The following is a 25,108-nucleotide window of genomic DNA, read 5'->3' as shown; positions in this document are numbered from 1 at the left end:
AAGGGTCACGTGTTCTTCCCACTGTGCCAGGCAGGTGCCCTTTACCATAAAAATTTCAAAACATAGAACATGAGAGTTGGAAGGCCCAGGGAGATTGGAATGTCAAAGGCTGGCACCAGGAATTTGGCTTTAAACTGGACTAGAAAACATATGTGTGTGGTCTCACCTAAACATTTATTTTTGTCTAACTAAAGGTGCAATCTACAGAAATCTCCCTAAAAGAGCAATCTTCAAACTAAGTTAAGCAACTTTCCAAGGGGGTGTATGCACATGGATTTATTTTTTTAAGAGAATGATTTTCCAGATTTTCAACTTGTTCTTTCTGAAAACTAGCCTTGAGGTAATACAAATTCTTCATTTTCCCTGTGCATTTCAAAAACACCTCCCTTCTCTTTACCCATCTTGGATCTTACCTTGGAACATTACCTCCAGGGTCTTAAGAACCTCTGGGGAATGGGGGGAAAGGAAAACAAAGGGATGATTTGAAGTATTGATTTTGGGAAAGCCTCCTTTAATGATTAAGCAAAATCACCAGGTAGATCTTTCCACTAAGGGTGAGGTGTGGCTTTAGACCTGGAGTATTTGGGCTTGTGTTGGGAGGCTCTGAATTCAGATATGTTGTAAGAGGGTAGAGGTGGAGTGATTCAGTATCTCTTGTTCCCTGATTATTTTCAAAGAATGCGTAACTCTTGAGAGAGACCTATGATAGCAAAGCAAAGAATACTTCAAATGCTGAAAATGGTGTCTTCTATTTCTTTTCAGTTATTCTCAAAATTCAGCCGTAGGAGTTACTATTAGTTGGGAAGAATCATCTATGCATAGCAGAAGCTGTGCAGGTTCCTGATGCTCATGCAGGGCTGAGTGGCACAACTAAATGGGGCACACGTCAGATTCTCATACACATCCTTTACTAGAGTAAGTGTGAACGATGCTCTCTAAACCTGTGCAACTTGGGGGGTGATACGTAATTTTTAAAAATTTAATTGAAATGTTTTCTGAGAATACTACATTATCTACTACACTAGCTGAAACTTATGGATAAAAATTTCATGTGCTTTCTTGATATTATATGGGCACCATCGCATAGAGTAATTAAAACTTATATATATGAAATGACATCATGGAATATTTTTCCAGTGGTAGTTAATTCTTATTTATTCTTTTAAAACATTATAATTTCAGGCACCTGGGTAGCTCAGTTGGTTAAGTGTCTGCCCTCGTGGCTCAAGTCATGATCCCAGGTTCCTGGGATCAGGTCCCAGGTCGGGTTCCTTGCTCAGCGGGGAGCCTGCTTCTCCCTCCCTGCCGCTACCCCTGCTTGTGCTTGCTCTCTCTCTCTCAAATAAGTAAATAAAATCTTTTAAAAAATCTTTAAAAAAATAAAAATAAAACATTATATTTTCTCACTCATATTAACACAATATAAAATTATATGCTATCTGCCAGACTAGTTTTTAGCAGTTCACACTTTTTCTCTTTCATTAAACATTGGAAAGTAATAAGTTTTAAAAACCTTAATGGATTATTTTTTGATTTTTTATATGTGATTTTTATCTACCCCCTCCCCCAGGCCATTACCTGCAGACATGCACATTTACCAGAGGAGTAGCGGGACTTCTATCATCCTTGCTTCATGAGTAACTTAACATTTCAGCTACTTTTTTGGTATTATTACAACTTAAGTAATGAGAAATAGTATTTTTTTTAAAGATTTTATTTATTTGAGAGAGAGAGACAGAGATAGCAACAGACATAGCAAGAGAGAGCACCAGCTGGGAGGAGAAGGAGAAGCAGGCTCTCTGCTGGGCAGGGAGCCTGATGTGGGGCTCGATCCCAAGACCCTGGGATCATGACCTGAGCCGAAGTGCTTAACTGACTGAGCCACCCAGGTGCCCCAAGAAAGAGTATTTTTAAATGGCTTTATACATTTTTTAAGTGGATACATTAATTAATTACATTAGCCGTGCATCCTGATATATGGCTTTTAGTAATTTATCTTACGTGTTCCATAATTTTTCAGTGGTTTCATGCTATTCCTCAAATTGCATTTTAACATACTTATTTGAATTGACAAATGAATTCAGACTTTTCCAACAGAATATAAATCTGATTTAGCTGATTGGTTTGACAATGAGGACTGCCTTTTCCAATTAGTCTGTATGGGAAGTATTTCCTGTAAGTTGAATGAGCTAAATCAGCAGCCCTAAGCTTCTGACAAAAATATTTAAAATTTGTTAAATAAAAGCATTTAAAAAAATAATGTATTGGCAAAAGTATATTAAAATCAATATTTTTATTTACAGAGTAAACAAGACATCTTTTTAAAAAATTTTTATTTTATTATATTTGAGAGAGACGGAGAGAGAGCACAAGCAGGGGGAGGGGCAGAGGGAGAGAGACAAGCACAGGCAGACTCCCTGCTAAGCCAGGAGCCAGATGCAGGGCTTGGTGGGGGTGGGGGTGGGGGAGGTGGCTCGATCCCAGGACTCGGAGGTCATGACTTGAGCCAAAGTCAAAAGTTTACTGATTGAGCCACCCAAGCGCCCCAACAAGGCACCTTTAGTTGAAAGAGAACAGAGGTAGTTGTTTGATAAACCTTAGTAGAAATTTTTAACAAACGCCCTGGAAATTGCAGATGTGAACAGCTTTTATAATAAATAATTTAGTTAAGACTGCCTTTAAATAAAGGCTCTTCCATTCCCATTTTCTTATTTTTATGCAACTTTCTTGGCAGTAACATTTATAAAAATGAAAAGTAGAATTAAAACTGATGCTCTAACTTCGGAAACATGAGCTAATTGAAAAGAAAATAGTCTCATCCATCTTATTAAGAACTGCACCTTTGGGGAACCTGGGTGGCTCAGTCAGTTGAGCATCTGACTCTTGATTTTAGCTCAGGTCACAATCTTGGGGTCTTGGGATCAAGTCCGGAGTCAGACTCCTACTCAGCGTGGAGTCTGCTTGAGGATTTTTCTCCCTCTCCCTCTGCCCCTCCCCTGCTCCCATGCATCCTCTCTCCTCTCCTAAAATAAATAAATAAATCTTTAAAAAGCAAAGAACTGCACCTTTAATAAAATTTTCCTTTTTATGTTTATCTTTTTTTTTTTTTTTTTTTTTTAAGTAGGCTCCAGACCCAACAGGGAGCCCAGTGCAGGGCTTGAACTCATGACCCTGAGATCAAGAACTGAGCTGAGATCAAAAGTTGGATGCTTAACTGACTGAGCCACCCAGGCACCCTTGTTTAATGTTTATCTTAATCCATCATATATGTGGGTTATTTTGATAAATTCTACACAACTGGTAATTATAACATTCTTTTTGATGCTTTAGAGCCTGACAGTGGTAGATTCTGTTAGTTGCTTTCTAAAATTTGTTCTCCCCTTCTTTGGGTGCACAGCTAGCCTACATTTTCCCATTTTCCTTGGTGTAGGGTGTGGCCATGTAGTTGTTCTGGCAACACAATGTGTGTGGAAGTGATGTGGGTCACTTCCAGGACTGTCCCCATAAAATCTTTTCCACGTACTCTTTGCTTCTTCTATCAGCTAGATACAATCAAGAATGAGGCTCTAGGAAAGGGGTTGGCAAACTTTGGTAAAGACCCAGAAAATAACTATTTAGACTTTACAAAGCCATATAAGGCCTCTGTCTCATATTCTGCCCTTTTATTTATTTATTTTTAAATAGCCCTTTAAAAATATAAATCTATTCTTAGCTCCCAGGGCACATAAAAATAGGCTTGCAAGCTAGATCCTTGTTCAGGGGAATGGCAGAGCCATGTGACAGAAGGAGATTGGGTCCCTTAATCACTGTGTGGAGGAGAGCACATTGTTTATTAGAGCATCTCACCAAGACTATTATGTAAGAAAGAAACAGACTTTGTGTTGAGCCATTACATGCTTGGGTCTACTTGTTACTGTAGCTCAGCCTAACAAAAATACAGAAAATTGAAAAATTTAATTTGCAAACATTTTTATTGCAGAAAAGTATAATAGTGAATTAAGAAGACTTTTGGGCACAATAATATAAATAAAAGTACATAGGAGAAGTGGTACAAGAATATAAGCTTAAGGAGAAAAGGGAATGATGTAAAATTTCGGACTGTTAAAGAACTTGTTTATATATATTTTTAAATGGATGATGATGGGCATCAAATTTCTTGGATTTTAGATTCAATTGGATATTTTAAAAAGAGATTAGCTATAATTTATTTTAAAATACACATATTAATAATATGCTGGAAATGATAACCTTTGCAATTATTTAAACATATAAAATATTTTAGATGTCAACTAAAAATTTTGTGAAGGGATTCATGGTTTTAAAAAATTCTTTTAGGAGACATGCCAAAGTTCTTTGAACAGAATTCCAAGAACCTTTAAAGACTCAGAACCAAACCTCTTGTAAAAGCTTCATAGATTCACTGGGGCTGGAAGAACAAGTAGTGGCTTTTTTGGTCCACCCATCTGCCCTTTTTGAAATCCCGTGTCCAGGTCACTTTAGAAAGTGTGCAAACAGAGGACTGTCTTTGCATGTCAAGAGTCCTGCCAGTGGTGTCACTCAGCTAGGTACAGACTCATTTCTTCTGACCTTAGATTCCTCACTGAATCATGAGGATGAGAGCTGTTTTCTTCCTTTCTTTCAAAAGTCTTCCTTTCTTGGTTGTTCTGAGGATTCCTGAGTTAAACATTTGTGAAGTACTTTGCAGTATTTGGCTGAAACTACAAAGTTGCATTTGTTATTGTTGGAGGGATGAAAAGTATTATGCAAGTGCAAAGTATCATTTTCTTTCCAGGCCATACAGCATTGCCAAGCTGAACCCCCAGGAAACTCTTGACCCCATCCCCTTGCAAGGCCTCTTCATTTACATAACCAGCCACACAAATCTAGCTAACCAAGGTCTCCTAGGAGTGGATTTGCACTTTCTCCTTTTCTTCAGAGAGTTTCTGTCTGCCTAAGAGGTGTGATAACTTTGTCCTCGGGCAGAACTGAGAGTCTTTACTTGGTCCTCCTGCTCCAGGAGTCAGGAGAAGAGAGGAAGACCCTGGACAGTGGGTAAATTATGAGGATTGAGTTGTCCTTGTCTACTCACAGTGACTCATAAGTCACTTCACCTCTCTGAGCTTCATTTTCCTGATCTAAGAAATGAGAGAATTGGAATAAGTAATTTCCATGAGTCCTTCACACTTAAAAATTTCCTCTTAGCATGTCAAAATGCTGAAAAACCGCTCTGAAAATTTCAGTATATTGGTGTGTATCATTTGGGAATGTGCAATATATGCCAAGAGAAATACAACCAAATTAAATGAATGAGAGATGCCGTTATCCAAATAACTTCAGGGTAAAGTTCTTTATTTAATTTCAGTTTTCCTAATAAATGTGTTTTATACTGTTAGATCTATGTGGCTGCTGCTGGTGGTGGTAGACGTGACGGTGGTGATAGTGGTGGTGGTGGAGGTGATGGGGGCGGTGGTAGACACAGTGCGTAAACGTCACAGTGACCTTGACTGAAAATACATATGCTAATGTATTCATCGCAGAGTCAGTTCCTCTTTATAATTCCCACAGTATGTTAACACATTGCCTTGCAAAAATCAGGTGCTCCATAAATGTTTGATGAAAAAGTTATCTGGCAGATAACTACAGATGCATCTTGCTCTAATATCTAAGGCAAAAACTAACACTCTTGTAAGACCTCAGGTTTAATTTCACTTAATATAATAGGCTTTCTAAGAAAGCTCTGAAAATACTGTCACTGATGTAATTTTAATTGATGTTGCTCATACTTAACTCCCTAGAGAAGGATGAAAGCTTATGCAGATTATAGGAGGGCTGTTTGTCAGTAATGGAAAAAAAAAAAGACCACTGAAGTCAATCCACTCAAAAAGGGATCAAAACTTCACAAGAAGAAGTTTGACTTGGACTATATCTGATTATTACAACTAAAAAGTATAAAAATAATTTTATCTTTTCTGTAACCAAATTAGGTTATTATAGAAACTAAGGGCTAGTCCTTGAAAAGTACAAAATCTGAGTCAAGTATTGCTCTTTTTTTTTTTTTTTTGAGGCACATAATTTTTCCAACAAAAGTTAACAGCACACAGAATACCCTTCACTTTAACATGCAGAAATAATCAAAGGGTTTCAATAATTTCCCTAGTGCCTATCTTAATCTTTGGATTTTCAGATAATTCCACTAACATGATCATCGTTGTTGATTTTCTTTTTCCAGTTGTTAGCTGGTCTACCAGTTACACAACATTACAAATTCAGTAGTGCCTCTTTATCCACTATGTTGCTTTCTGGGGTTTCACTTCCCCATGGTCAACTGCAGTCCAGAAGCAAATAATGCTTCTTCTGATGTATTATCAGAAGGTTAATAGTAGTCTATTGCTACATCGCTATACCTACATCATTCACCTCACTTCATCTCATCACTAGGTATTTTATCATCATCATAAGAACGGTGAATATGTAGAATAATATATTTTGAGAGAGAGAGACCATATTTACTTAACTTTTATTACACTGTATTTTTATAATTATTCTTATTTATTAATAGTGTTATTGTTAATCTTACTGTGCCTAATTTATAAATTAAACTTTATCATAGGTGTGTATGTAGAGGAAAGATATATTATGTATAGGATTTAGTAATATTTGTGGTTTCAGGCACCCACTGGGAGTCTTGGAAAATATTCTCTGTGGATACGGGGGGACTAGTGTATACTCTAAAAATAATTGACTTAAAATCTTTTATTTTTTTGCAAGATTTACCTTTTCATTTTGCATTGTATGGGTGGATAAATACCACTTCCAATAATCATAGGTACTCGAAGTGTTAAATGGAGAGAGATGCTTGAGTATATATTAGTGAATATTTCTATTACGGGTAACTTTTGCTTTCCTATATCACAGTGTTTCAGTGGATCTCCTGAGAATTAATATTCACATAATAAAGATACCTTGTATTCACTCAGCCAGCATCCATTTAACATTATTGAAAGAAACTTACCTTGGCAGGTAATATTTTCCAAAGATGGCTGTATCAATATTTCTCATCCCACCTCATCATTTTACCATGTGACCTTGCTCCTTTCTGATCAAGAGTTGGCTGGGGCTTCTGGGTGACTTGGTCAGTTAAGCGTCCAACTCTTGATTTCTGCTCAGTTCTTGATCTCAAGGTTGTGAGTTTAAGTCCCATGTTGGGTTCTATGCTGGGTGTGGAGCCTACTGGGGAAAAAAAAAAAAAAAGAGGTAACATCTGTATCCCTCCCTTTAGACCTGGGTGGACTTTTGTGACCTTTCTGCAACACAATGTTGTAAAGTGACTCTGGGTGGTGATTTCAGAGGTTAGGTCATATGATGTTTGTAGTTAGTTTGTTCATTTTACATTCTGTTGCTACATAGTGCCTCATAATTTATTTATTCAACATACTCTTGAAGAGTATTTGGGTATTTTACATTTAGAGTTTTTAGTGCTATGAACTATGAATATTTTAATGTATATATTTGGGAGAACTTATGTAAAAGTTGCTGTTTGGTTTGTACCTAGAAGTGGAAGTTCATGGCTTTAAATATTTTGGACTATTAAGATTGGTTTTTAAATGAGTCACCTTTGACATTTAAAATATTCCTTAGCCTTTTTCATATTCTAGATATTGTCCATAACCTGAAGGGTGCTGCTTAACATCTAAAATCAGAATAAGGCAAGAATAAAGGAACAGGAAGTTAAGACTGGTCACCCCCATAAAACATTGCAAACTGTTGCTCAGTTCGAGCCAGTTGTCAGTCAGGAGTCCAAATGACTGAACAGGGTACCGAGTTCTCAGGAGTAGGGACCCTGGAACACCATGGCAAGTAATACTGGAGGGATTCTCAGCCATTTCCAAAGGAGTCTATGGCTGTTTTCTTGGATGACTATATACTGGGGAAAGAATACTCAGACATTTCAAGGATTATTAGATAGAGGTTCTCAGTTGATACTGACTGATATTTGGAGCCCTGAAGCATTGTCGTGCCCCTTTGCCTACAGTTAGATATAGGGATATGGGGACCAGATGAATAAATGGAATTCTGGCTAAAGTCTGACTCAGAGCAGATTCCGTAGGTCTGCAGATACATCTCTCTGAATATATAATTGGGATTGACACATTTGGCAATAGGACTAATCCCATATTGGGCCCTTAGCCTATGCAGTGAAAGCTATCACGGGGGATAAGGCCATGTAGAAGCCTTTGAGATGGCACCCTGCCAAAGTGCTCACTCCCAGCAAGACAGTAAATCAAAACCAATATTGCATTCTGGGGATGGGGGCGGAGAGTGGTAGAGATTAGTGCCACCACTAAAGTGTGCAGGGGAGTGCGCAGTTACTATCATATCTCTGTTTAATTTACCAGTCTGAATGGCAGAGAATGACTAGACTACCACAAGTTCAACCAAGTAGCAGCCATGATTGCAGCTGCTGGGCCAGCCACATTTTCCTTGTTGGAGCAAACTGATAAGGCCTCAGATACTTGGTATGAATGGTTAATTTGGCAAATGAGTTTTTTTCCATTCCAATTTGAAAAGAGGATTGGAAACAGCATTCATGGGGAAGGAACAACATTTATTTATAGTTTCCCACCAGGGATATGTTAACTCTCCTACCCTCTGTTATATATAGTTCATATATAGATCTGGACCATCTGAACATCCCAGAGAACATCACTGATTCATTGCATCAGTGACACTGTGCTGATCAGGCAGAATGAGCAAGATATGGCTAGGATGCTGGAAGCCTTGGGAGGAGACATTCACACCAGAGGACGGGAGACAAACTCTATGAAGATTCACAAAACTGCCACTTCAGTGAAGTTTATAAGGATTCAGTAATCAGGGGTAATTTGGGACCTCTCCAAAGTAAAACATAGAGTGTTATATCCTGCACCTCCTACTATAAAAAAGGGAAACACAATGCCTGGTGGGTTTCTTTATGTCCCAGGGGCAACATATTCCATACCTAGGAATGCTATTGTAGCCCAAATACTAGGATTTATAGAAGGCTTTATTTATGGGAGACACCCAGAGCTAGAAATGACTCTACAGCAAGAACAGGTTGTGGTGTGAGCAATGCTGTTACTTTCCCTACCACCTGGCAGAACCTATAGTGCTGGAGGTAGGAAAAGATACAGTGTAGGATATAGTAAGCCCCAGTGGGAGAATAACAACATAGGCCCTGGGACTTCTACAGCAAGGCCATGCCATCCTCCGAGGAGAGTTATATATCTTTTGAAAAACAGCTCCTGGTATGTTACCAGGACCTGGTGGAGATAGAGCACTTGGCCATGGGGCACTAAGTGAGCATGCATTTAGAACTGCCTATTCTAAGCTGGGTTCTGGTGGATTTATCAAGTCATACAACTGGACAGGCTCAAGAGTAGTGGTACATCTGGGATTGAGCCTGACCAGGATCAGAGGGCGTAAGTAAACTGCAGAAGTAGGTATCCCAGACTTGTGTCATCCACCATCCATGTACCAGCTGCCCTCATTCTCTGTAGGGTCCCAAGCAGGGGGAGGAAAAAGCCCAAGCTTACTTTATCAATTGGTCAGTTCAGTATGTGGGTGCAAGACAAAAATGGATAGTGGCTCAGAAACTTCCCAGTGGGTAGAGCTTCATGGGTTTCAGGTTATTTACTTTTTGTGGAAGGAGAGGTGACTGCCTGAGATGCGAATATATACACTTTCCTGTGCAATGACCCTGAAAGTGAAAGGACTGGAACACTGAAGACCAAGAGGTCAGAAGCAGAAGCATGTTAGATGGATATATGAGAGCAGGAATGAAGTATGGAGATTTTGTGTTACAGATTAATGCCCTCTCAAAAGTATTCACCATTGAAGAGGCATTAAAAAAAAAAAAACAAGTAAAAAAATGGATTTGGCCAGTTGATGCCAGCCAGTCTTTGCCATAAACCATCCCAGAACTGACATGATGACAAATGAAAAGTAACAGAGACAGAAGCTATGCATTATCCAACAGCATGGGCTCCCACTTACCAAAGCTAATCTAGCTCCTGCTGCTTCTAAATGTTCAATGTACCAACAACAGAGATAGCCTCCAATATGGCACTATTCCTAGAAGAGTCCAACCAGCCATTTGGCAAGTTGACTATAGTAGGCCCCCTCCATCCACTTTGTCTGCATAGGAGTAGATAACAATTCTGGGTATAGATTTGCTTTTCATGCTTACAGAGCCTCAGTTAGCACCACTACCTGGAAACTTACAGAATGCCTCATCCATAGACATAAAATCCCACACAACATAGCACTTGCTCAGGGAACTCACTTAGCAGTGAAGGAGGTACAGATATTACCCCTTGGCTATAGAATGCACTGATTGTATTACATACTGCAATATTTAGAATTAGCTAAACTGATAGTCAAGGCACAGCTAAAGCACCAGCCTACAGGCAATACTCTGCAGGGATGAGGAGCCACCCTTCAGGGTGCAGGGTATACACCAAATCAAAGACCTCTATTTGATATTATATCACTTACAGGAGGAATGCATGAGTCTAAGAACAAAGAGGTGGAAGCAAAAGTGGACCCATTTAACACCATTCCCAGTGATCCTTTGGGGAACTTTGTGTGTCCCATCTTTGCAGCTTTGGAATCTATAGGGTTAGAGGTTCAGGTCCCCAAAGGGAGTACACTCTTGCTAGGGGACCTGACAACAGTAACATTTAACTGTAATCTGTGAATGCCATGTACACACTTTAGACTCCTGTGTCCAGGGGACAACAGCAAGAAGAGTCACCATCATTCTGGCTGGGATCAATGACCCTGAGCAGCAGGAGGAGTAAAGGCTGCTACCACACAAGGGGTAGACAGGGAGGAATGTGCACAACCAGGTGATCCACTTGGTGCCTCTGGGGATTAGTTTTTCCCATTATAACTGAATGGACAGCAGCCCCAGTCTAAGAAGGGTGTGATTCCAAGGGCTTGGGCCCCCTTAAAATGAAGGTTTGAGTTGCACCACCAGGTAGGCAAGCCATCAGCACCTGCAGGGGAGATGGCATGGGCTGTGGAGACTTTAGGGTGGATAGTGGAGTTGAGAGAGAAGATGAATACCAGTTCTGGCCTCAAGACCAACTGCCACAGCAGGGACTGTGATTTGTCTCATTAACCACTGAAGTTTCCCCTCAGGAGAGAGGTCCTTAAGAACCATGGAAGAACCGCATCCTGAAATGGATGAGAGGAGTCAGTCTGTTTGATGCAGTTTGTCTAGACAGTGGTGAAAGCCATGTGGGTTCACTGCTTAGGGCTCCTTTCAGTAGAGACCCTCCTATGAGAGCAGCCAGCTGACAGTGCCAGTGGCCACTCCTGTGGAATGACTGCATTGTTCACACGGGGAAGGCCATGATCTCAGTCTGCCTGTGACTGAGCCCAGCAGTGTGCTAATGCTGAGCCATCCCTGTCCACCCTGGGACTCCTCTCATGGTCAGTCATTGTCTTGGAGTTTCCCATCACCCTGGCTAGGACTTTCTTCAAGCTGTGCTGCAGTCTGAGGCACTTCTACCCAATCCTCCTTCCTTCACTTTCCTCCTTTCACAGGTATCAGACCTGCGTGGCGATATGAAGGCTTTCCTGGCCTACTCTTCCTCCTTTTCTCTTTTCTTCTTCTTCTTCTTCTTCTTTTTTTTTTTTTAAAGATTATTTATTTTACCCCGAATCTCCAAGGAACTGTTGAAAAGGAAAAACAAAGCTGGGGGCATCACAATGCCGGATTTTGAGCTGTACTACAAAGCTGTGATCACAAAGACAGCATGGTACTGGCACAAAAACAGACACATAGACCAATGGAACAGAATAGAGAACCCAGAAATGGACCCTCGGCTCTTTGGGCAACTAATATTTGATAAAGCAGGAAAAAACATCTGGTGGGAAAAAGACAGTCTCTTCAATAAATGGTGCTGGGAAAATTGGACAGCTACATGCAAAAGAATGAAACTTGACCACTATCTCACACCATACACAAAAATAAACTCCAAATGGATGAAAGACCTCGATGTGAGACAGGAATCCATCAAAATTCTAGAGGAGAACATAGGCAGCAACCTCTATGACATCGGCCAAAGCAACCTTTTTCAGGATACATCCCCAAAGGCAAGAGAAACAAAAGATAAAATGAATTTATGGGACTTCATCAAGATAAAAAGCTTCTGCGCAGCCAAGGAAACAGTCAGAAAAACTAAGAGGCAGCCCACGGAATGGGAGAATATATTTGCAAATGACACTACAGATAAAGGACTGGTATCCAAGATCTACAAAGAACTTCTCAAACTCAATACACGAGAAACAAACAGATCAAAAAATGGGCAGAAGATATGAACAGACACTTTTCCAATGAAGACATACAAATGGCTAACAGACACATGAAAAAATGTTCAAAATCATTAGCCATCAAGGAAATTCAAATCAAAACCACACTGAGATACCACCTTACGCCAGTTAGAATGGCAAAAATAGACAAGGCAAGAAACAACAATTGTTGGAGAGGATGTGGAGAAAGGGGATCCCTCCTACATTGTTGGTGGGAATGCAAGTTGGTACAGCCACTCTGGAAAACAGTGTGGAGGTCCCTTAAAAAGTTAAAAATTGAGCTACCCTATGATCCAGCCATTGCACTACTGGGTGTTTACCCCAAAGATACAGACGTAGTGAACAGAAGGGCCATATGCACCCCAATGTTCATAGCAGCAATGTCCACAATAGCTAAATCGTGGAAGGAGCCGAGATGCCCTTCAACAGATGACTGTATTAAGAAGTTGTGGTCCATATATACAATGGAATATTACTCAGCTATCAGAAAGAACGAGTTCCCAACATTTGCTGCAACATGGACAGCACTGGAGGAGATAATGCTAAGTGAAATAAGTCAAGCAGAGAAAGACAACTATCATATGATTTCTCTCATCTATGGAACATAAGAACTAGGATGATCAGTAGGGGAAGAAAGGGATAAAGAAAGGGGGGGTAATCAGAAGGGGGAATGAAACATGAGAGACTATGGACTATGAGAAACAAACTGAGGGCCTCAGAGGGGAGGGGGGTGGGGGAATGGGATAGACCGGTGATGGGTAGTAAGGAGGGCACGTATTGCATGGTGCACTGGGTGCTAGACGCAACTAATGAATCATTGAGCCTTACATCGGAAACCGGGGATGTACTGTATGGTGACTAACATAATATAATAAAAAATCATTAAATAAAAAAAAATAAAGATTATTTATTTTAGAGAGAGAGCAGGGGGAGGGGCAGAGTGAGAGGGAGAGAGAGTCCCAAGAGGACTCCAGGCTAGGTGCGTAGCCTGACACGGGGCTCAGTCTCACGACCCTGAGATCACAGGGGGCTGAAACCAAGAGGCAGTCACTCAACCAACTGAGCCACCCAGGCACCCCTCTCCTTTATTCTTTATGACATATCCCCCAGTACATTTCTTGCTCATGTAATTCTGTCTTGGCCTCTGCTTCCCGGTGGATCTGAACTGACCCACAAATCATTCTTGCTAGTTTTTTTCCAAGTAAGCATCTGTTTTCTCAATTTTTTTGTTTCTCGATGAAAAGTTTGAATACTGAAGATTAAACAGACACCTACCTTATAAATCCAGGTATTTCTGCTGGCCTCTGCAGAGGAGTTACAGAACATGTTAGTGTCGTCTAGAACTTAGAGATTAATTTTTGTCTGTTTGCTGAAGGGCAAGTTCACTTTCAGTGTTTTCCTGGATTACTTTCATGGTTCCCTCCTTCCTCCCTCCCTTTGGACACCAGTGGTGGGGACATTGTTTGTTTCCTTTAGATCATAGAACTACAAATTCAAATGACATGACATTTTGAGAAGAATAGAAACTCCTGATTTAAGTGAGGCCCTTTTGAGTTCAGATGGATTTGTGATAACCAAAAGAAAGAGCAGTCTTGTTCCCAGACCAGCTACACACTGCTGCTCCAAGCTGTGGATTAATGAAACTGGCACAGGAATGAACTTGGTTGGGATTTTCTTTGGTGGGATTTTGTGGCCACCAAGAAGTTTCCCTTGCAAGTAAATAAGTCTGGGTGGGAAAATGCCTGTATGTGGGGATTCTTATTTCCTCTCCCAAAAAACCAACTCCCCTCCCCACCGCCCCCACCACCCCGCCCCTGGCAGTGGTAAAATAGAAAGATTGACTAAGGGTAAAACTCTGGACTTGACACAAAGGTTTTTGGTGATTTTAGGCAAAATGATCTGGTCTCTTTCATACCAACAGCTTGCTTTGGAGTCTGTAAAGTTTGGCCTCCAAACTTATTTGGCCAAGCTGTCCAAAAAGTCAAAGGGAGGATTCATTAGCAAGAATGAAATTTACCACCAGATTGTGTCTATCCTTTGAGCCAAACAGACTGAAACTTATTTCTTGGCAGTCTCTTTGTGGGGTGTTCAAACACTAACACAAAAAAGTTTTGAAAGCCCTCCATGTCTTTTGGTGAGTAGAGTGTCTACAGGAGCTTATGTGGAGAAATCATATAACTGTTGCTGCTAAGTTGTCAGATAATTCATCAAAAGGGTCCCCCTCTATTGGTGACGAATTTTGTTCTAAGAATGGAATCCATCACTTCCAACTCAAGACCTTATCGTCTGATGTGACATAATGAAGCATCAGTTCTGGGACACCTTAATATACCTGTCCATGGGACAGACAGAAGAGATAGATTTCTCCCTTGAGAATGTGTTTCAATCAACATCACAACTTTGTCCTTTCTCATTGAAAGGTCTATGTTGCCATATTTAATTAGTTAAGGCAGTCTTGTAATAATTACAAGAGAAGTGGAAGACTAAAATTCTAGAGGCTTTTTTCCTTGAAGGCCATTAACCAGTTTTATTTTTATAGATGCAATGCCAAACAGCCAAAGTCTAAATTACTATGATTTCTAATATTGAACTCCTGGCTCTGCAATCTATACAAGGGAATAGCCTCGATTGACACTTGCATAGATAATAGTTATGGATTTTTTTTTTTTTTTTTTTTTTTTTTTTTTTTTTTTTTAGTAAAGTAGTAGCTAAATCTCAGGGATCTTCTCATTCACTTTTTCTCTGGCATTTTATCAAGGTGTTTTAAGTAAAACTCTTCTGAAATGTCTGCAGATTATTTTCCCTTCTGTGAAACACAAAACTTTGACAGGTAGGAGGAAATAAATAGAATGAATGTCTCTTGCCTGAAATCTCTGCTCAAAAAGTGGGAGATGATGATTTAGTAGAATTACAACGTGCAGCCTCTAGGTTAGTGCCCAGGTAGCCCTAAAATTGTGTAGCTGTCAAGGGCATCATGTGGTTCCTCCAAGTGTTTTGTTGTGATTCATTTCTAAAAGGCAAACAGCTGAAAGACTTGGTTCATGCTAAGAAATACTAAGCATATGAACTCAAGCTGTTATTCCATGTCTGGGGTCCTCTGCCTGGGCCTTCTTTTCTGGGAGCTTCCTGTCTGCCCTTTAGGGTTATGCTCATTGTACTTATTCTTGACCTTGCTCTTGCCCCCCTCCCCCATCAAAAGTGATTGGTCCAAAGATGGACACCTGATTCAAATTAAACCAGAGATCTTTCCCTCGGGATTTAGACCTGAGGCAAAAGTCCATTTCTCTTTTAAGAGGAATTGCTTGTAGGGGTGTCTGGGTGGTTCAGTGGATTAATGTCTGCCTTTGGCTCAGGTTGTGATCCCAGGGTCCTGGGATCGAGCCCCATGTCGGGCTTCCTCCTCAGCAGGGAGTGTGTTTCTCCCTCTCCTTCTGCCTACCCCCCACTTGTGTTCGCTCTCGCTCACTCTCTTTCTCTCTCAAATAAATAAAATCTTTAAAAAAAAGAAAAAGAGGAACTGCTTGTAATATGTGAAATTGTGAGGCATAGAAAAGCATGTACCATGCAGAAAAGGCTGCTTTGTCCAGAAACAATGAAGTAGATAATGTAGAGAAAAGCAGAGACAAGGGAAAGAGAGGGAGAGGGAGGGAGGTGTGCACGTCCTTATGTTCCATGCAGTATCCTTATAACTGCTCCCTTTTGCTTTCGTGAACATAACTTTTTACCTGCAGCCAAGAGAAGCCTTAACTACTTTTCCTCCCACTTCTTGAGAATGTATGATACAGAAAATGTGAATTTGCCCAACCAGGTAGTCCTGAAGTCACAGGACACGCTTTGACCCTTCAAGAACTTCCTCTTGCTGCTATCATAGAATAAATATGCCTGCTTTCTGTGTTCTCCTTCTCCCACACCAGTCCTCTAAGGGTCTAGAAAGACTCAACTTGAGGACCAGGACACACTGAAGTTTTGGGGCTCCCAAGGATGGCTGTGGTAGCTAGCCATCATCTGTAATATATTTTTTTCTATAACAAAACACATTCTGAGTTTCAAATGACCAATTTATAAAATAACTTTAGAAATAAAACCCTTAAAAAAAAAGTCGGGACTGCCTGCTCCATATTAATTAGTAGTGAGGATTCACATGACAGAAGGTTTCTTTAATACACGCAAGTACTCCATTAATCAGAGTTTGATTACATTTTAAGTATCCTCCAACACATTTGAGTTTTCATTTATTTAATGAGGGAGGAGACAACTAGAATTTAAATTTTAGGAGCCTCTGTGCACTGAATGGCCATTAGATGACAAAGCAATTGTGAAATGATATTAGAGGGATAAGTCAATGGAGGAAAAAGAACTAAAAATATCCTATCTTTTTGAGGGACAGCATTCTGTAATCTTACAAACGAGGAAGCAATTAAGACTCTGATTCAGTTAAGAAGTTATGAGAGAAATACGGGCGCCGGGGTGGCTCAGTCGGTCGAGCATCCACCTCTGGATTTTAGCTTAGGTCATGATCTCAGGGTTGTGAGATCAAGCCCCGAGTTGGGCTCTGTGCTCAGTGGGGAATCTACTTGAGATTCTCTCTCTCCCTTTCCTTCTGCTCCTGCACGCCCCTCTAAAATAAATAAATAAAATCGTAAAAAAAATAAGTTATGAGAGAAATATAATATGAAAGCCTATAGGCACTACAGGGTTTGAGTTCTGGCTCTCTTGTTATAAACTGATGACCTTTGGCGAGGCACGAAGTCTTCTGAACCTTTGTTTTCTTCTGTATAATAGGAGGCCTAGTAAGGCTTGTCTGCCAATTCTAGAGTTACTGTAAGATTCATGTATAATTGCACAGGTGAAATTGTTTTATAGTCTGCAAAATATATAAACATTATTTACTACTCCCATGATAACTGAAGTACTAACAACTTTTAAGTATTATGACTAGGTGGAAATGTCTATGGTCAAATGGTCCAATTAGGACTTACGTGGCACTACACGAGAATAAATTCACTCTTTAAGATTATCTGTAAATATATAGTTTTTTGTTTTTTTTTTTAAAGATTTTATTTATTTATTTGACAGAGATAGAGACAGCCAGCGAGAGAGGGAACACAAGCAGGGGGAGTGGGAGAGGAAGAAGCAGGCTCATAGCGGAGGAGCCTGATGTGGGGCTCGATCCCATAACGCCGGGATCACGCCCTGAGCCGAAGGCAGACGCTTAACCGCTGTGCCACCCAGGCGCCCCATGTAAATATATAGTTTTAAAGGAAACTTGTGTCATTTTTAAGTGTGAGTTGAACTCACATCCATCGAGTCTGTGCTCTTGTGGAGCAGAATTTGAGTCCTGGGCCCTCTCTTCATCCCAGACTGGTTTGATTGCTCCTCTCCTCTTCTTGGCTCCAAAAGGGATTGACCTTTTCTGACCAGGCATGAAAGGTGGCCTCACTTGAGTCTGGACAACGCTGAGACAGAGGGATAAGAGGAGAGCTTGTATATCCTGGGCTCCTGTCAACGTGACAAACAAGACAGAGAAGGGCAGTGGCTTGAACAGCTGGTGTAACCAGATCTGGGACTTATTTGGGTAGAGGGAGGAGTTCAGTGACATCATCAACCAGTGACTGTCCTATCAGGTGGTGGACTCTTCCAAGTTTAGCTTGAAAGATCACTTCTGGTGTTGCATGTAGTGGGCACTCAAACAATATAAATATATTTTTTGAATGTATAAATAATGCTAATAACCTTGAATTTACCTCCAAACACTGCTATTAGTTCTCTCATCATACCCAAAATGATACTAATAATATGGTTTGGGCTTCTGAGAGTGATGATTCAATTTCTCTATTATGTAATGCATTTATAGATTTACACAGACCTAAGTACATAGAGAGAAACATTTATCTTTTTTATTTTTACATTTTATTTTTTAGCATTTAGGGATTATTTTTAGCATCTTTTCATTCATCTTTTCCCATGTTTTTGAACAAAGTTGTAATTATAGTGTTCATAGATACTTGTTTCCAGATGTATTTCTTCAAAAATAATAAAAATTATCTTTTTCACATTGGTACGTTATCTTCAGAAGCTCTATTTCATATTTTAAAAAAGATTTTATCAATTTTTTTAAGAAAAATGGGGGTACCTGGGTGGCTCAGTTGGTTAAATGTCTGCCTTCTGCTCAGGTCATGATCTCAGGGTCCTGGGATGGAGCCCCACATTGGGCTCCCTTCTCGCTGTCCCTCTGCCTGCTGCTCCCCCTGCTTGTACTCTCTCTCCCTCTTCTGTGTCAAATATTTTTTAAAATTTTTTAATTTTTAAAAAATATTTTATTTATTTATTTGACAGAGGGAAAGATAGCCAGCGAGAGAGGGAACACAGCAGGGGGAGTGGGAGAGGAAGAAGCAGGCTCATAGCGGAAGAGCCTGATGTGGGGCTCGATCCCAGAACGCTAGGATCACGCCCTGAGCCGAAGGCAGATGCTTCATGACTGAGCCACCCAGGCGCCCCTCTGTGTCAAATAAATACATGAAATCTTTAAAAAAGAAAAAAATGAAAAAGATTTTATTTATTTATTTGTTTGTTTATTTATTTATTTATTTATTTATTTATTTATTTATTTATTTTAGAGAGAAAGCTAGAGAATGAGTGGAGGGAGGGGCAGAGGGAGAGTGAGAGGGAAAGAATCTCAAGCAGACTCTATACTGAGTGAAGAGCTTCAGGCAGGGCTTGATCTCAAGACCTAAGATCATGACCTGAGTTGAAACCAAGAATCGGATGCTTAACTGACTGAACCACCCAGGCACCCCCATAAGTACTATTTCAGATAGCTATCAAAAACTTCATTAGATATTAAGCTTTCACAAATACGTGGCCAATTTCTTGTTAAATATTTAGGATACTTCTAATTAAGATTATGCTGCAATTGGCAATATAACTTTACAATATAGCTTGATATTAATCTCTATTTTTTTCTAAGAAGATATGTATTAATTTATTTTTTCCATTTAAAAATATTTTCCCCAGTACAAAAAAAAAATAGTGAAAATAGTAGAGGACAGACTACTTGCACACAGTACCCAAGTAAAGACTAAATCTCAGAAAGCCCCCTTTCCTCTAATCTGACTGCATTGCTCAAGCAAGAGATAACATTAGGGAGAACACAATCCCATCCCTCATCATCATTATCAAAATTATCTTCCTTATATGATCATGCCCATCATGCATTTATTAGGAACACCAAAGTGAAGCCTGACAATGAGACCTGTATCTGCAAAGAATACGTGCAAAAATGTGTGGCAGGACCAACTCATTTTGATTTAAGTATAACCTTGCTGTATGCTGGACATTGTGCTAGACATTTGGGATGCAGTAAATTATGAATACACAAGTGTCACATTTGATTTGTCAAGGAACTGGTCAACTCTGATCCTCCTAGTGAAATAAAGATTAATCTTATGCCAACAGTTTTCTGGACTCTTTATTATTCAAACCCTTATCTATTCAAGGTCCTTGTCTGCTTAGTTCCTCTTCAGTTGCTAATGCTGATTCTGCTCTGGGAATTTTCTCTATACTGGTTCAGCAAGCCCAGGCAGGTTCTGCCTCAAGGGCTTCTGGGCTGGAGTCCTCTAACAACTTACCCACCCCACCAAGTTTCTGACCATTCGCCTTAGCTGGAATCAGTCACCCACACCAAGTCAGCAATTCAGAGGGGCAGGGCTGAGGAAAGCAGCTTGTGGCTTTCCTGAGGCAAATATGGCAGATGACGAAGTCAAAACAACAGCCATTGGGCTGGGTGACCACCGGTACTGAGCCCGGCTGTGTGGAGAACACCTTCTTAGATGTGGGGAAAAACAGAAAGAAAACAAAGCCCTCTTAGACCTGTCCTCAAAAGGCTTTCAGTTCTCTTCAGGAGCTGATTCCATATGAAGTGCCAAAACTGTAATGAATGGTGAGAGGCTACTTTACAAACCGTTAGGAGTATGCCAGTGGGTGCTAAAAGAAGAATGGACAAAATCATGTAAGGATCATCATGCCTTCAATAAGGACTTGTGGGCTTCAAAGGGGCACTTCCATGAAGAATGTAGGATTCTTCTAGCCCCAGCAGCTAGAGTTGAGGAGGCAAGAGATAACTGAGGTAAAAGTTAGAATATAAGACAGTGTTATAGATGATTATGTGTCAAAGAAACAGACACGAAAACAAAGGAAAAGACAGGAATAACATGAATTTAAGGGAGAGAGACTAATGGAGGCTTGACAATGGAATATGGACGGCAGTTTTGAGCAGGGTTCAAATAGAGATATTTGTAGTGAGGGAACAGGCTAAATGTGCTTGGGTCAGAGCCTGGCGGGAGTGGATAAAGACACATTTGTGTAAGAATCAAGGTCAGAAAGCAATGAAGATGGCAGTTTGTTGCAAGTCCTTGGGTGCTAGATTGATAGCTCTGACCTTTATTCGTGTGGGCAGCTGTTAAAAGCTTGAGAGCCAGGGAATGACATCATGAAAATAGGAGGCCAGAAAGGAGAGACTGGAGGCAGAGAAACCAGGTAGGAGCCACTCCAAGCACTTTGAGATAAGGTCTTATTGTGGGAGCAGGAAAGGAAGGATGGTTTTGAGGGACACAGGATAAAGAATCACTTGCTATTGGTTGGATGGAGACAGAAAGGAGGAGGGATGGATGGCTCAGGGAAGTTTTCAGTAGAAAGTGTGTTGAGGGGAAGATTAAGAAGCAGGTATCAGCTTCTAGAGGAAAGTATTTGCAAGCGGAGAAAATTTACTTACTCTCAATTGATTATTATTATTTTTAAAGATTTTATTTATTTATGTGACAGAGAGACAGCCAACGAGAGAGGGGACACAGCAGGGGAGTGGGAGAGGAAGTAGCAGGCTCCCAGCAGAGGAGCCCAATGTGGGACTTGATCCCGGAACGCCGGGATCACGCCCTGAGCTGAAGGCAGACGCTTAAGGACTGCGCTACCCAGGCGCCCTTCTCAATTGATTATTTTATAAAAACTGCGGAGTTTCTCTAGGAGATAGGCATGCAGGAGGTAGCACACTGATTTAAAATGACAATACCAGGGAACAAATGGTGACTCGCACAGGATGGGAGAATAGAAAAAGCACTCTGATCTAGAATAAATCCTGGGCTGAATCTGAGGGGTTTTTTCATGAATTCATTGTATGTACTTGGACAAAATGCTTTAAGTTCACTGGGCCAGGTTCCCTATCTGTGAAATGGGGATATAAAACATATTATCTATTCTTTGGGTCTCCGTGAGACTTCAATCACAGTCATTTGAGTGCTCTAGTATGTAACAGAATTTGTGTTAAGAACTTTATTTGCATTTTCTTTTTTAATCCTTAGCATGTTCATTCTGCATTAAACAAATCCCAAAATTTAGTGACTTAAACCAGGAGCCATTCTATTTGCTCACAGTTCTGCAGTCTGGGCCGGGCAAGGCTCGGTTCTTTTATTCATCCTGATGGTGGTCACTAATGTGTTTGCAGTCAGCTGGGGCCGCTAGGGGCTGGGCTCAGCACAGATGGGGGGTGGCTGGACTTCTCCCTCTCTCCCCGTATCTCAGGGCCTCTCCTTCTCCATGTGGTTTCTTCAGTGGGGTAGCTGGACTTATCTAGGGACTTAGGTGTTCCACAAGTACAAAAATAGAAACTTCCACACCTTCTTAGGGGTTAAGGTGAGGGTTGGGGGGGTAGGGTTGGGGGAGCTAGCACATACTCAATGCTGTATTTTCCTGGTTAAGGCAAGTCACCAGCCTAGTCCAGATATAAGTTGGAAGGGACTTCATAAGGGTGTGACTAACAGGAGGGAGGTCCCGCTGAAAAGCAGCAATGTCACCAACTACCACAATATTATCTCCCAACTTGTGAATGAATTATCTGTGACTTAGGGAAGCTAAGTTACTTGCCCAATATAAAGAGTAGAGCTGGCACTTCAAAACTTGTGTTCTATCATGAGCCAATGGATAAACTTTGTAGTGTTTTAACTGAGAACCCCGTGAAGTGGGTACTGTTATTGTAATTTTCAAAGGAGGAACCCAAGAATAGAGAGCTCCAGTATATTTTGCTTGAGGTGACTCAGGTATTTTACTCCAGAGATTATACATTTAGTCCCTACACCATGCTGCCTCATGTGGGTGGTACCTGACACATCCAAGGGACCTGTAAATGTTATGTCATCTGAAGCTGTTGTTTGAAGGATGGAGCAATTATCCTCAAACATCCACTATCGTATAGGCTATTTGGGAACTGGGAATTTTCCCTTTGAGTTATCCTGTGATCTGGGCAATTTCCTTTTCAGGGATAAAATTCTCTTCCACTATCTATTTCTTGAAGCTTGGCAAGGAATGAAGACAGCATCCTTGCCCACCCAATCCCAACCCTGATTCTCACTGGCTGATTTTCATGGCTCCCTCAGCATTTTCTTCTTCTCTGGTAGCTGCCAGATACTCCTTACAAAGCAGGCCCTTTCTTCTTGGGTGAGGAACTTCCTGGAGTAGGGCTGGACTCAAGTTTCCATCCTTTAATCATCAAGTTAGCCTTGCAGCTTCTCATTAGTAACCATTTGGTCCCTGTCACTTCCTCTAGTTCCATAGCTAATTTCACCATTGTCATAACTGTGGTGGCTTCTGACGATAGCTTACTGATACTATTTCCGGTGGAGTGACGTGTCGCTTTCCCCTTCCTTCTGCTGGTCCTATGGGCAGAGGATTTTGCTGCACGGGAAATCGGGGGTTCCAGAGTCTCTGGAAAAGAGCTTATGCTCTGCTATCTTTGAAAGTGACCCGCCTGGCTGTCTCTCTGTAAGGCAGCCCTGATTTTTTCCACTCTGTGGGCAGTCTAGAATCAGAGCACACCTTCAAGTATAGATAACGGGGTGACAGGTGCCTCATTTTGGTGGGCTCTTTTCTATTGTGGGCAGTGACAGGGAGTAGCCATTCAGGGAGTGGCCCCCAAATACTCCCTGGCCTTTTCCAAGGCAAAACTATGGGGTGGTCTTGTCTTTCCTGTAAACTTTTCTCCTTCAAGGCAACTCCAGATTTTCACTTTATTTCACCCTTATAAAAATACTGAGGTGCAATACTTGCACTTAATACAATTCTATTTTATTTAATGAAGCGGTATGCAAATGGACTGGGTGCTGTTCAAGGTGTTTTACGGATCTTTCCTGATTTAGGTAGGATGAGGTCCTGATAAATCCATCGTAAATGGAAAATACCGTAAGTTGAAAATGCATTTAATACTGAACATCATAGTTTAGCCTAGCCTACCTTAAATGTGCTCAGAACACTTACATTGACCTACAGTTGGGCAAAATCATCTAACACAAAGTCTATTTTATAATAAAGTGTTGAATATCTCAAGTAATTTATTGACTACTGCGCTGAAAGTGAAAGACAATTGTTACATGGTTACAGAATGGCTGTAAGTGTAAGTTGTTTTACCCTTCTGATGGCAGGGCTGACTGGGAGCTGTGGCTGCCGCTGCCCAGCATCAAGAGAGTATGGCACTGGTATCACTAGCCTGGGGAAAGGTCAAAATTCAAAATTCCAAGTAAAGTTTGAATGTATATCCTTTTTGCACCATCCTAAAGTGGAAAAATCGTTAAGTCCAACCACTGTTAAGTCCCGGCTGTCTGTACGTATATTGCCTCATTTGACTTATTTCATAAACTGTTTGAATCAAATGGCATGGGGATTTGTGAAACGTGACTTACCTCGCAGCCGCTTCCCTTTCCCCCAAGTGGAGAGGGGACAAGGGAAGAAGGAATTGAGCTGCTCGGAAGGCCAAGGCCGCCTCCTACTTCCCGCAGCTGTCTTGTCAAGCTAGATCTAGGGGCTGGGGGTCTCCACCCCTCTCCTAGATCCAGTCGGTGGGAGGGTGGGGTGGTTTTTTCCGGGTCACTGGCGCACCCTCTCTACTCCCAGCCACCTGCTCGGGTTCCATCCCGGCTCCAGGCTCTGTGGAGGGCGTCAGGGACATTCCAATCCTCCCACAACCCGCGCGGATGTCGCGGGGGAAGGGGGGGCGCGTTTGCTCTCCCTTTCCAGTACCCAGCTTTGGCCAGGTTCCTTCTCAATTTCTAGTGACCCGAGTCACGCGAGGAGACTAAGGTTTGATGAATGGTTTCAAGGTTGTTTGTTTACAACGCACGCATTGGCGAAGCCGCAGCTCTAGTGACAGAGGCACTTTCTGGGCACCGTCTGCGCTCTAGCAGACAACTGCAAGCCAAGATGCCTCCTCGCCAGACCAAATATGGTCACAAGCGCTAAGCAGCCTCCCGTGGAAAGGCTGGCCTTGTCTCCCTGAGCCAGGGCGGACCCAAGCCCGCCCTCAGACAGAACCTCGGATCAGTGCGGCGCTCTGGGCGCTCGGGGCCTCGACACCGAGCACGAAGGGAGGGCGCGGCGGTCAGGACTGGCCCTTCCTCCGCCTGGGCCGCTCACTCGCGTGCCCTCCGCCGCCCCCAGCCTTAGTTTCGGTCCACAAACCCTTGATTAAACAGGCGCAGGCCACTTTCCCTTTGATCCCGCCCTAAGTCCGCGGTAAACTCAAAGGAATGCAGGTCCAGGGCTCCGCGGGAAAGGTCCGCGCGACCGGGAGGAGTGGATGGGGGGCACGCGTCTCCTCTTACCCAGCAAAGTACCTATCACGCCCAGGGTTTTCTGGAGCCGAGGTGGGGGAGGAGAAGGAGGAGGAGAAGGAAGGGGAGGGACGTGCGGGGGCAGGCTGGCTCAGGACTTG

The 25,108-nt window shown here is 41.6% G+C and overlaps 1 protein-coding gene and 1 long non-coding RNA gene across 5 annotated transcripts in view; one reads left to right on the top strand and one right to left on the bottom strand.

The window, feature by feature from the left end:
• Positions 1 to 25,108, top strand: part of WWTR1 (WW domain containing transcription regulator 1) — a 166,462-nt gene that overhangs the window by 14,016 nt on the left and 127,338 nt on the right. The gene's annotated exons all lie outside the window — the stretch shown is intronic.
• LOC123802285 (uncharacterized) lies at positions 3,108 to 25,104 on the bottom strand. Of its 4 annotated transcripts, none has more exons than XR_006782489.2 (4): positions 24,081 to 25,104; positions 17,656 to 17,856; positions 7,013 to 7,230; positions 3,108 to 4,718 (listed from the first exon to the last, which is right to left on the bottom strand). It is a non-coding gene; the product is annotated as an uncharacterized LOC123802285 (long non-coding RNA). The 4 variants fall into 4 exon arrangements; XR_015727898.1 differs by having other exon boundaries at positions 7,013 to 7,227; XR_015727897.1 differs by lacking the exon at positions 17,656 to 17,856 and having other exon boundaries at positions 3,113 to 4,718; positions 24,081 to 24,324; positions 24,999 to 25,104.

This window comes from Ursus americanus, chromosome 20 (genome assembly GCF_024610735.1).
Source record: "Ursus americanus isolate L20-20 chromosome 20, mUrsAme1.1.p, whole genome shotgun sequence".
NCBI lineage: Eukaryota > Metazoa > Chordata > Mammalia > Carnivora > Ursidae > Ursus > Ursus americanus.
The sequence above is the reverse complement of the archived record's forward strand: the minus strand, read 5'-3'. Positions and strand labels throughout refer to the sequence as shown.